Source organism: Dreissena polymorpha, chromosome 2 (assembly GCF_020536995.1).
Source record: "Dreissena polymorpha isolate Duluth1 chromosome 2, UMN_Dpol_1.0, whole genome shotgun sequence".
Taxonomy (NCBI): domain Eukaryota; kingdom Metazoa; phylum Mollusca; class Bivalvia; order Myida; family Dreissenidae; genus Dreissena; species Dreissena polymorpha.
The window spans coordinates 10,808,520-10,820,903 of record NC_068356.1 but is presented as its reverse complement, the minus strand read 5'-3'; positions in this window follow the sequence as shown (position 1 = coordinate 10,820,903).

The window sequence follows — 12,384 nt, the reverse complement described above, 5'->3', positions numbered from 1 at the left end:
TTCCGCCCTCGTCGTTTCGCACCTGGTCGTTTCGCCCCCAATCAGCGGAATGTTCAAATGTAGAATGTTTTGTCACATATCCGTATTGTGTAGTTTGTTCATTGATGGTATTTTAATAAAATGTGTAACAGTTTAATTGGTGATAATTATATAATCATCAAAGAAAGTATCCTGAATCAATAATGTAAGTATATCACGCACAAATCCGACAAAGGGTAGGTGATAAAAACAATGAGTCACAATAAGCATATATATTAAAGTAAAATGTATGCAGTCAAACAAAATCAATTGAGAGTTAGATGATGATTTTTTTATTGACTTGATAATCACAATCCAATAAATTCGATACAAGTATCCTGTATAAGCGGGTCATAAAGCCGGTATACACATATATATTTGAGGCAATTTACCGTTAATTTTAATAGCATGAGTATTAAAGTAACAATGTATTTCATTCCTTCATAATGTCATTGTGATAAAACAGGTGTAAGTTATGGTAGCTATAGCGCTTACTATTTGTAGAAAACGAAACGTGAAGACATTTGGCGATCCTGATTTATTAAAAAATAATAGTGTTGCTTTATTGTAATGTATAATAATTACGACTCATTCAGTTTATAATTGTGATTTGCTGTATATCCTTATTGTGTATTATGTATACTCGAATAAACGAAGTGGTCTGTTATATTCACAAAAGAAGTTAATGGTAAAAAGTTAATGAAATGAGAAGTTTTAGAACAATATCAGTGAAATGCAACAATTTGGTAAAACATAATAAACTCCTTTAGGGGTGATGGAATATAGTATCGCTAATCAGATATGGTTTTTATGATTATAGAACTTCGGAACTCTCAATGTTTTTAAACAGTGTTTTGTTTATTTACCTATGAAAAAACTAAAACATATTTATGTACTGCAATTTCATATTTAAAAAATAATCATTTAATTTAAGTCGTAAGACATTATTAAACATATTAACTGCGTCAGAGACGTAGATAACAGAGACTGGAGACTCGCCCCTTTTATATAATAAAGCGTGCCGAGTTCACACCCGTTACGGGATTTCGCGAGACTTGAAGAAAAATATAGACGACGCCATTTTGTTTGCGAAGCGGGTAAAAGCTACAAACTAAAGAGCGAATTTAGAGCGAGTTCTTTGTTGACATTGACTGAATATGTTATTTTTAAATTGCTGGATAATGTTTTCACCAGACCAGTTCAGTAAACAAGGGACATCATTGGAGGTTACGGTAAGAATCGTTACAAGCATTACTACATTTTTACGCTATTCTCGGTAAACACACGTTTTGCTCCAATTGCAGTAAACTTGTGACACATTTAACTAAGAAAATATGACCTGGATATTATTAAATTTGATTTTTTTATTAAAGTACTGATTCGGTTTAATGAATTCACACCTTTTTATAGTGATATTCTGTTAGATAATAAAATTACACCAGATTTAATTTACCCCATTTTGCCGATGCATTTGATTTTCTATTTAAACTCCTCAATGTTTTAGCGAATAAAACTTTGAATATAAACTACGGATCACATCATTTATGGTTTCATTTTAAAGTGCTGATTGGGTTTTATGTCTGCCCATATTTTCAGTGTGATATTCCAATAAATAATGAAGTTGTGCAAGTTTTAATTTTACCCTATTTTTCACATACTTGCTTTCAGCCATTTTGGTTTTCCATAAAAAACATGCATATTTCCAGTGACATAAGCTAAAAAGGGTGTGTTGCATCATATCATAACTGATATTTTTCTTAAGTGCTAATTTTATTGTATTTTTTGCATATATTTTCATATTGGTGTCCCTTTACATAAGAAAATAACATCAGATTTTATTTTCCCCATTTTGTGGGTGAATGCTTTAAGCCAAAAAATGTTTCAATCCAAACTCTTCATAGTTCTAGCGACTAAAACTGACAACATGTTATATGGATCATATCATCATTGGTATCATTTTAAATTGCAAACTGAGTTTTAAGGCTGCCCTTATTTTCATTTTGATATTCCTTTCAATAATGAAATTATCCAAGTTTTAATTTGTCCTGTTTTTCAGGTATTTGCATTCAGTCGTTTTGATTTTCCGCAAAAACCTTTCATATTTTGCGTGACCAAAGCTAAAAAAGGGTGCATTGCATCATATCATAACTTATATTTTTTAAAGTGCTAATTGTAATTTATTAAGTCCCTTATTTTCATTCTGATATTCCTTTGCATAAGAAATTTATACCAGATTTTATTTTCCACATTTTGGGGGTGCACGCTTTAAGCCAAAAGTTGTTTCTATCCAAACTCTTCAGAGTTCTAGCGACTAAAACTGACAACATGTACTATGGATCATGTCATCAATGGTATCATTTTAAAGTGTAGACTGAGTTTTAAGGCTGCCCTTATTTTCATTTAGATATTCCTTTAAATAATGAAATTATCCAAGTTGTCATTTGTCCTGTTTTTCAGTTGTTTGCTTTCAGTCGTTTGGATTTTCCGCAAAAACCTTGCATATTTTGCATGACCAAAGCTAAAAAAGAGTGCATTGCATCATATCATAACTTTTTTTTTTTAAGTTCTACTTGTAATTTATTAAGTCACATATTTTCATTGTGATATGCCTTTGCATAAGATATTGACACCAAATTTCATATTCCCAATTTTTTCGGTGCATGCTAAAAGCCAAAAATTGTTTCAATCCAAGCTCTTCATAGTTTTAGCGACTAAAACTGACAACATGTTCTATGGATCATACCATCAATGGTATCATTTTGAAGTGCATACTGAGTTTTAAGGCTGCACATATATTGATTTTGATATTCCTTTCAATAATGAAATTATCCAAGTTTTAATTTGTCCTGTTTTTCAGATATTTGCATTCATTCGTTTTGATTTTCCGCAAAAAACCTGCAAATTTTGAGTGACCAAAGTTAACAAAGGGTTCATTTCATCATATCATTACTTATATTTTCAAAGAGTGCTAATGGTAAATTATATAGTCCCACATTTTCAGTGTGATATTCTTTTGCATAAGAAAATAACACCATATTTTATTTACCCCACTTTGCAGGTGACTTCTTAAAGCCAAAAATTGTTTCAATCCAAACTCTTCATAGTTTCAGCGACCAAAACGTCAAATATAAACTATGGATCGCATTAAATATGGTATCATTTAAGAATGCCAATTGAGTTTTATGTCTGCCCAAATTTTCATTTTGACATTCTTTTAAAAATGAAATTTATCCTGTTTTTCAGATATTTGCATACAGCCGTTTCGATTTTTCGCAAAAAAAATTATATATTTTGAGTGACCAAAGCTAAAAAAGAATGCATTGCTTCATATAATAACTAATATTTTTCTACAGTGCTGACTGTTCTTTATTTAGCTCCACAGTTTCATAGTGATATTCCTTTGCTTAAGAAAGTTACACCATATTTTATACACCCCATTTTGCAGATGCATGTTTTAATCCATAAAAAATTTCCATTCAACTCCTTCATAGTTGTAATCACTAAAACTTAACACATAATGGCCTGTAACATAAACTTAAATTATTTTTCAGTGCAGATTTAGTTTTATGGTTGTCCATATTTTCATTTTGATATTCCTTTTAATAATGGAATTGTGCACTTTTTATTTGACCCAGTTTTTCAGTCATTTTCATTCAGCCTTTTTGATTTTCTGCAACCATGCTTAAAGACTGTAAAACTTGCTTTTTATTTTAACATAATTATATCCCAATATGATTGAAATTTTTCAAAATGGAATAAAAAATAAATTTGTTACAAAGAAATGGACTCATGCTGGCAATGCGAGGAGAAAGATTATGGGGAAATTTTGATTTCAAGCATTCTGATGACAGTTGACAAAGTTTAAGGCTATTATTGAATAGAATTAAAGCTCAATTTCAACCTGTGGATGTTAATTACAATAAAGAAATTTAATTATAATATGAATATGGTTAAATTCCTCATTATTATTGATTTCAAAAACAATAAAATTTGGCATATCTCTGTAATTAAATTATCTTGATTGAATTTAAGTGCACACAGTTAGGGATTCCTTTATTCCTTTCTTAGCTTTCCCAAATATCCATAAAAACCTTTCAAGGCAGATGTCAAATTGACATGAGTTACTTATGTTATGTAATATTCCAATCCATACAGAACTGCCAATTCAGTCATCTAGTGTATGGCTATATGGGTGAAATGAAATATGCATTATCAGTAGATCTCAAATTTATTATGGCAGAGACAGTATGGTGCCAGATATGGTGACAGCATGTTTTATGGATCATATCATGAGCCCTCCCAAATTTAATCAACTTTTTATAATAATCATGTATAATTAGACATCATACTCATTCGCAATATTACTTAGTGTAAATTAGTATAAATAATAGTTTGTTTATTTTGTGTAATTTAAACCGTTGATGAATGTGCTTAATTAAAAAGTGCTTCTGTTTTATAAGTTGAGGAAGGTTTTAATTAATTAATCATTTAATATATGATTTAATTTATAAATTTAGTCGTGTAATTATTAATATAAGAATTTAATATTAATCCTAATGGTTCTTGTTGATCAATTTATAATATAGTAAGGTAATTTAATAAGGTGTCTTAGCTCAGGTAATATTTAATACCACACAATACCTGGTAATAAGACAAAATTTTGACTTATTACCAGGTATTGTGTGGTGTAAATGGTGGATTGGTTGTTAATTGTCTTTCTGTGTTCATTTGCTGAAATATGACAATGAATGTATTCATGAATTTATCAGGAGGAAACATTATAAAATGCATGTTTATATGCCTTCTTAATAAATTTCATGAGGCATTTATATTTTTCATCTAAATTTAGAATAGCATATAATAAGTATCATATGATTTGATGCTCATCTGCCATGCTCATTGGTATTTTTCAGTTTGGCCAGGCCCAGGAGGGAGCGACTGAGTGATGGGGTGCAAAAGCGATCTCGACATTTACTTGATGAATCATCCCGAACAGCACTAGTCGATCGTCTCCTGCTCGATGAGGATGAATCCATAACTGAGAACTGAGGACGGTACTTCTCTCAACATCGCATTGTATGAAGACAAAGCAAGCCAACTAAGTGTGGTTTGTCATCGTCAACAACCGAACCAGGCTCAGCTGCCGTTGAAGTCTGCCAAGTTGAGATCACTTTGCCTATCAAGGTTGAGTGTTACATACTTAAGGAAGTGATCCAAAGCCATATATTGTCCATATGCACGCAAGAGACCTGGAAATGCTCTGTTTACATTCAGATCAAACATTGGCACCAGGGGGTGGGGCATTTTTCTTTATATGGCTATATATGGCTATTAAAAAACCTTTTTAACACCCTAGAGGCCACATTTATTGTCCCGTCTTCATGAAAATTGGTGAAACAATGTGTCCCAATGATATCTTGGACAAGTTTGAAAATGGTTCCGGTCGGTTTAAAAACATGGCCAGGCAGCGGAGCATTTTTCCTTATATGGCTATGGTAAAAACATGTCAACACTCTTAGTCAGATTTATAGTCCAATTTCAATGATGAAAAATTCTTATGTGATTATGATTTTTCTTCTGAAACATTAATAATGTTTGTTGCCTGCATAACTGCAGAATATTAGCCGTTTTCTTCCAATATGTTATTTGTAATATCAACAACTTGCTTAATATGTGTTCTGATTTATAAATTGCTTAATTTTTGTTATGCCAGGTGTATTGATATTTGTTCATGAATTATGAAGTTTTGATGAAATATCATTAAACTGTAAAAACTATGTTCATGCATTCTTTTATTGCACAGACAAAATGGTTACTAGTTACAGAGGTTTATGAAGAGACTGTTTCACATAAAAGGTTGCATAGGCTCCTCTGTAGAAGCCGGGACACACTTAATCATAATGTACATGAGAGGACATACTTTTCAAGTTTAGATGATGCTTTTTTACAACACACAGAATCCATAATATGTTCTTTTCATTAACTTTTGCAATCTGGGCACTCATACACAACTGACTGAGTAATGTCCTGAACAAATTCACTACCACAATGTTCATCATAATCGGTATACCTAGAAGTAAATCCAGATTTAGATCCCGGTCATCCCATGACACAAAATCCGTCTAAGACATGGTGTTAATATCGGAGAATGGCAGAGTATACGGGTCTGAAGATTTCTATACATATACTCAATGTGGTAATGTTATAATTGGTAAAATCGTGCACTGAATTAAGCGGTAATTAAAGAGAACAATGAACACAAACAGTCGATTAGAGCAGACCAAGAATAGATGCTCTCAATAAGAAGACAAATTTGTTCAGAGCTTAATTAAAATTTTAATACAGGTAAATGGCATTCGGATTTATCAAATTTAAACACTGCAATTAAAATAAAAAAAACAAAAATCTAATTAAAACAACCAATTATTATTGTGTGTCTTAAGATTCTGATCGCTTCTTTATTTGAATTTATCGTATTTCAAAGGCCATTTTTAAATACCGGTAATCAGGTTTTTTTTCAAACTGGAGGCGAATTAAATCGCTAAATACAACAATGCGGCTTGTGATTTATTTTAATTGACACATTACAATTCTGTGATAATACCGCATACATTCTTATTTTAATAATACATAACAGTTTATTTGTTTCAAATCGCACAGACTGAAACGCGAAAGCGTGTTTCAGAAATGTTGATAAGCGTGTTAACTTCCGTGGCAACCGACAAACAGTTGAGCGCTTATCTTGCCGAAACCCGCGACGTGCGAGAATTTGCCGATATTTGGCGAGCTGCTATCTCTGTTATCTACGTCTCTGACTGCGTTAAATTCCTTTGATTAACTTGACAGCTAACGCAAAAGAGGTGCTTGGACAACAATCAATTAATGACACACGCTTTCAATTGTCAATAACCAAACAATTCAGTGCTCCCTCAATAGGTATTTGATTAACAGTCTGAACAAGTGTCATAAACATGCCACTCAATGCGGGCATCTTATCTTTGAGAACAATACCGCTAATCCGATGTTAAATAGATAAAGATCGTCATATGGAGTGGCGGTTCTACCAACTCTCAATGATATTAACGAATGCCGGACAAAAACCCTCCCGGATAAAAACCCTCCCGTCAGTTTTATAGGGGCCGGACGAAAACCCTCCCATGCATGCACGGGGACGGACAAAAACCCTCCCATGAAAAAAACGGGGGAGGACAAAATCCCTCCCATGAAAAAACGGGACCGGACAAAAACCCTCCCGTGAAATCTGAGCCACGAATTCAAGTACCAACGATTATTTATGAATTTTTAATCCGAAATCGGTCATTTCCGAATGTCATTTCCGACATTTGTATTTTGTTGTCGGTTATCCGAGATATTTATTTTTTGTAATAATGACTTCACTTCAGTAGGTAACATTACACTATATATTGACTAATTAAAATATTTCCGATTTGAAATGTTATTTTACACCCATTTGACGTCAATTATATATGTTTGAACTAAGATTTTTATTATTACTTAGTATGAGAAGAACAACGATATTCATGATTACTTAGTATGAATAACAAGTAGGGCGTTTATATGAAATACATAAAATATCAAATTATGCGCCGGCCAGTGCATTAAGAACATCAAAGTCGTGTTTCTTTTTTTATTCATCATCGCAAAAATAACAGAGGCGGACACAGGCTTCCCAAGACATTCTTTATTTTATTTGTCTTCACGCAGCTTCATCGCTTCGACGTGAAACTGATCTCCCTCATGGTTGTGACTTGTGGTTGACTTTATTGTCGTCATATTTATGTCCGTGACTACAGCGCCCTTACAAGACTTTGCCGCGCGTTGAGAACATTCCCAGCGTATAGTCGATTTTGACGTTTTCTTCTTAGTGTAGACGAAGCCATTGTGCGCGAGTCTTCACTTCCATTTTGGATGTGTGCCTTTACACAAACAAATTGCTTTTTATATGTTGCAGATTGACAGTATGATATGTTGAGCAAATGTTGTCAGCATTGAGTGATTTTTTCGGATTAATGAATGCAACATTGTGTGAAGCAAATACATTTGTCGGCGTTTAATTGTTTTTAATTGATTCATTGATTAAACTAATTAAAAACTAAAAGTAGTTGCAGGTTCACAGTTTGCTATTTTGAGTAAATTTTGCGGATTAATGAATGCAACAATGTGTGAAGCAATTACATTTATTACCTGATGTCTTATAAAAATGATAATTAATTATTTTTTGCTATTTCCTCGTCGAAAAAGAAATGTGCAATGTTTTAAACTGTTACCGGTGAATATCGAACAGTTGACCTGTCAACAGTTTGAATTATTACCTGATATCTTATATAAATGATAATTAATTATTTGTTGCTATTTCCTCGTCGAAAAAGAAATTTGCAATGTTTTAAACAGTTACCGGTGAATATCGAACTGTTGACCGGTCAACTGTATATAAATATTACATGTCTGACAGGGTGACAGTAAATTTGTCAACTTGAGGAAATACTGTCAACCGAAGCGAAGAAATTTGCAATGTTTTAAACTGTTACCGGTGAATATCGAACAGTTGACCGGTCAACAGTTTGAATTATTACCTGATATCTTATATAAATGATAATTACTTATTTGTTGCTATTTCCTCGTCGAAAAAGAAATTTGCAATGTTTTAAACAGTTACCGGTGAATATCGAACTGTTGACCGGTCAACAGTAAATAAATATTACATGTCTGACAGGGTGACAGTAAATTTGTCAACTTGAGGAGATACTGTCAACCGAGGCGAAGCCAAGGTTGACAGTATTTTTCCGAAAGTTGACAAATTTACTGTCACCCTGTCAGACATGTAATATTAATTTTATTATACCGAACAAACTATTCAAACAGGAGCAATTTATATGAATCATAAACAATTTTAATATTCAATAATTGCATTTAATTTCAGCAATAAACAACAATTAATATATTGAGTGGTTCAGTACCCAATTGTATAAACGCTGGTTAAAGTTACCGCTCAGTAACTTTCAAACCTTGGTAAGTTTGCAATTGTTCAGGTTTAGTAATCTTCAAAGTAACTCGATTGTATAAACACGAAATACCGCTACGTAACTTCACCGCGCAAAGTTGAATTTAACCACCGGCATAAAGATGTGTAAAGTATAAGATGGTAAAAATAGCACCACACTGGAATTCGAAATGTGCCATTTTGTACACGGGTATCATCCACTAACTTATCCGTTGTGTAATGGAATGTTTTCCATTCTTTGTGTATTTATATATTAAATTATTTTCGTGTACAATAAGAGCATTAACTATAGACAAATAAAACATTGTGCAAGTTTAAACATATGTTTGTATGCAGAAATCTGCAAATGCAACCGAGTTTACAAACGGCTATTATTTCATAAACTGCTCCGGTTCATTTGAACAGCAAGAATGTAGAGTACATGACGTAGCGTGTGACGAAGAAGAAAGTTTATCGTGTTCATAAACTCATTTGTATATAGTTATACTGTAATAGGATGGCATAAGGGTCTTAATTTAATTATGCTAAACTAATTATTAAAGACCCTTGATGTACAATCGTCAATCATTGACTTAAATGGATTATTTATGGATTTTAAAGGTAAGAACTAAGATACTATTTCGAACGCGTTTTGCTTTTTGTTTGTACTTTTGTCGTTCCCTGTTCTCGGAGAAATGATTTTAACATAGGCGCCATTGATGCATCGGATCACACACGGCATACCCATAACAGAATATTAAAAACACGTTCTGTGCGTCCTTAAATTCGTCGTCCAAAATCGAAAAAACGTTTATACTAAATTGAATTTTTTTATGACTCCAGTCAATGCTAAAATAATGGCATTTATCTATTGTACAGCACAGTTTCAGCTACAATCGATATATAAATTATCCAAATAAAACGGAAATGCAAAACTGAGTACTGCGCATACGCAAATGGGACAGTATATTTTTCGAACATTTCGCACGTGGTTGCTATGGCAGCGGGATACAGTATTTTTTGGACAGTAATTTTTTTCCCGCTGGTGGCACGTGATTACCAAGGTAGCGGGAGACAGTATTTTTTGGAAAGTAAATTTATTCCCGCTGGGTCTGACAGTATTTCTATGTCACGATGGCCTATGGGAGTTTAGCATTGTGAATAAAAGTGAGGTATAATAATTTAAACTGTTGCCCGCTGGAATAATGACGTCATTTCGTCGAAAAAATGACGCCATTTTACAGTTAAACAGTCAAAATTATTTATTTTATCTATTACTGTTGTGTGTAAATAAAAATTTAGTTTGCTGTTATTTCTATGTTGGAAATTTGATCAGGTAATAAAACACTTTTTTCATGGATGCTTGGTGAACAGTCTAAACTGTTGTCCCTCGGTATCAGGGCTGACATTTGGAACTGTTGCCCTCGGCCTTTCGGCCTCGGTCAACAGTACCAAAGTCATCCCTGATACCTTGGGAAACAGTTTTGACTGTTCACCGCGCATCCATGAAATAAGTGTATACTGTTGCCCGCTGGAATAATGACGTCATTTCGTCGAAAAAAATGACGTCATTTTTCAGTTAAACAATCAAAATTATTTATTTTATCGATTACTGTTGTGTGTAAATAAAAATTTAGTTTGCTGTTATTTCTATGTTGGAAATTTGATCAGGTAATACAACACTTATTTCATGGATGCTTGGTGAACAGTCAAAACTGTTGTCCCTCGGTATCAGGGCTGACATTTGGAACTGTTGCCCTCGGCTTATCGGCCTCGGTCAACAGTACCAAAGTCATCCCTGATACCTTGGGAAACAGTTTTGACTGTTCACCACGCATCCATGAAATAAGTGTATATTGTCGGTGTTTAATTGCTTTCACGGGAAGGTTTTTGTCCGCAGTTGCAGATTCACAGTTTGCTATTTTGATATATATTATTGTATGCCATTAACTAGTTAATTATTATGATTAGCTGATGAGTGGGCCTAAATGACATATTTGACAATACAGTATGCTTTATATATTGTCTGCAAAAATGCAATTGAAAACGTTACAGTCAAAGATAAATTAAATAAGTAATTAAGACAAATTAGAACACGAATTGTTAGTTGTTAACAGAATTTTACTTTCATTTTCGCAAAGTTTTCAGAAACTTCCCGGAAAGCACGTTTTTTGCATGAATGAGCGTATGACGCGATTAAACGTTGCACTGTATCGTATTGCATTCAATCTAAATTTAAATTCACTTGTCTATAAATGGCCTTATTTTATGTTTTAATTGATGTTGTTATTATATTGGATTATCGGATATATATGCACATAAGAAAGCGGTATGTTTACAGTTAATGGATACACATGTTCTTTCAATTTCACACCCCTGAAGACACAATACACACAATGGGTAATCTTGTCGGATTAATGAATGCAACTCTTAAGTGTTAAATTTCTTTTACGGGAGGGTTTTTATCCGCCTCCGTTTTTTCATGGGAGGGTTTTTGTCCTCCCCCGTTTTTTTTTCATGGGAGGGTTTTTGTCCGTCCCCGTTCATTCATGGGAGGGTTTTCGTCCGCCCCCTATGAAAATGACGGGAGGGTTTTTATAGGGGAGGGGTTTTGTCCGTATTCCCCATTTACATGCAATTTCGAGTTTTAGTCTTTTGTGTTTTTAAGCGATATATATTTTTCAATAAAAGTTGTTATACGGAACTCTCCAGTCTGGGGTTTTCCGATATTTGAGCACGCGCGGTAGGTACACACAAAAGCTGACTAGCATATTTTAAAACAGAGAGTGAATCAATAATTTCCCTTTTCGCTCAATAGTAAACACCACTTTTTCTGCTCAAACGTTCGTTATAGTTGATAAAAATACTAAGATTTAATCATTTTCCTTGATCGTAGTACTACAACTAATATATCGTTCCAGATCAGTTGTATGTCTTCGATTTTCCTCCTTCTATATTAAGTACCGTTAAACGGAACTTTCCCAATCGAGCGAAAATTCCCAAATTCCCAATCAGCATCTGAAAAAATCCCAATCGGCGTCCGAATTTTTTCACAAAACGATCGAAAGTTTCGTAACAAAACCCAACTTTCGGCGAGCGAACAAAGAAAATCGTATAGTTGTGTGTAACCACGCGCTCGATTAATTTCGGGTTTTATTATTCAGCGCGTTCAATCAATAGAGTCGTAACTGTTTCCGGTTCTTTTGTCAGGCAGCCAGCGTACTGTTTTACGGCGGTTTGTAACCTTATCGTAGTTTGAAATGAGTCATAATAGCAAATATTATGCAAAAAAACTAAAAAAGAGTCATCAACCAAGTGGATCCCGTTTACTGACGCAGTTTGGTTTCAAGATTTCAGACAATCTT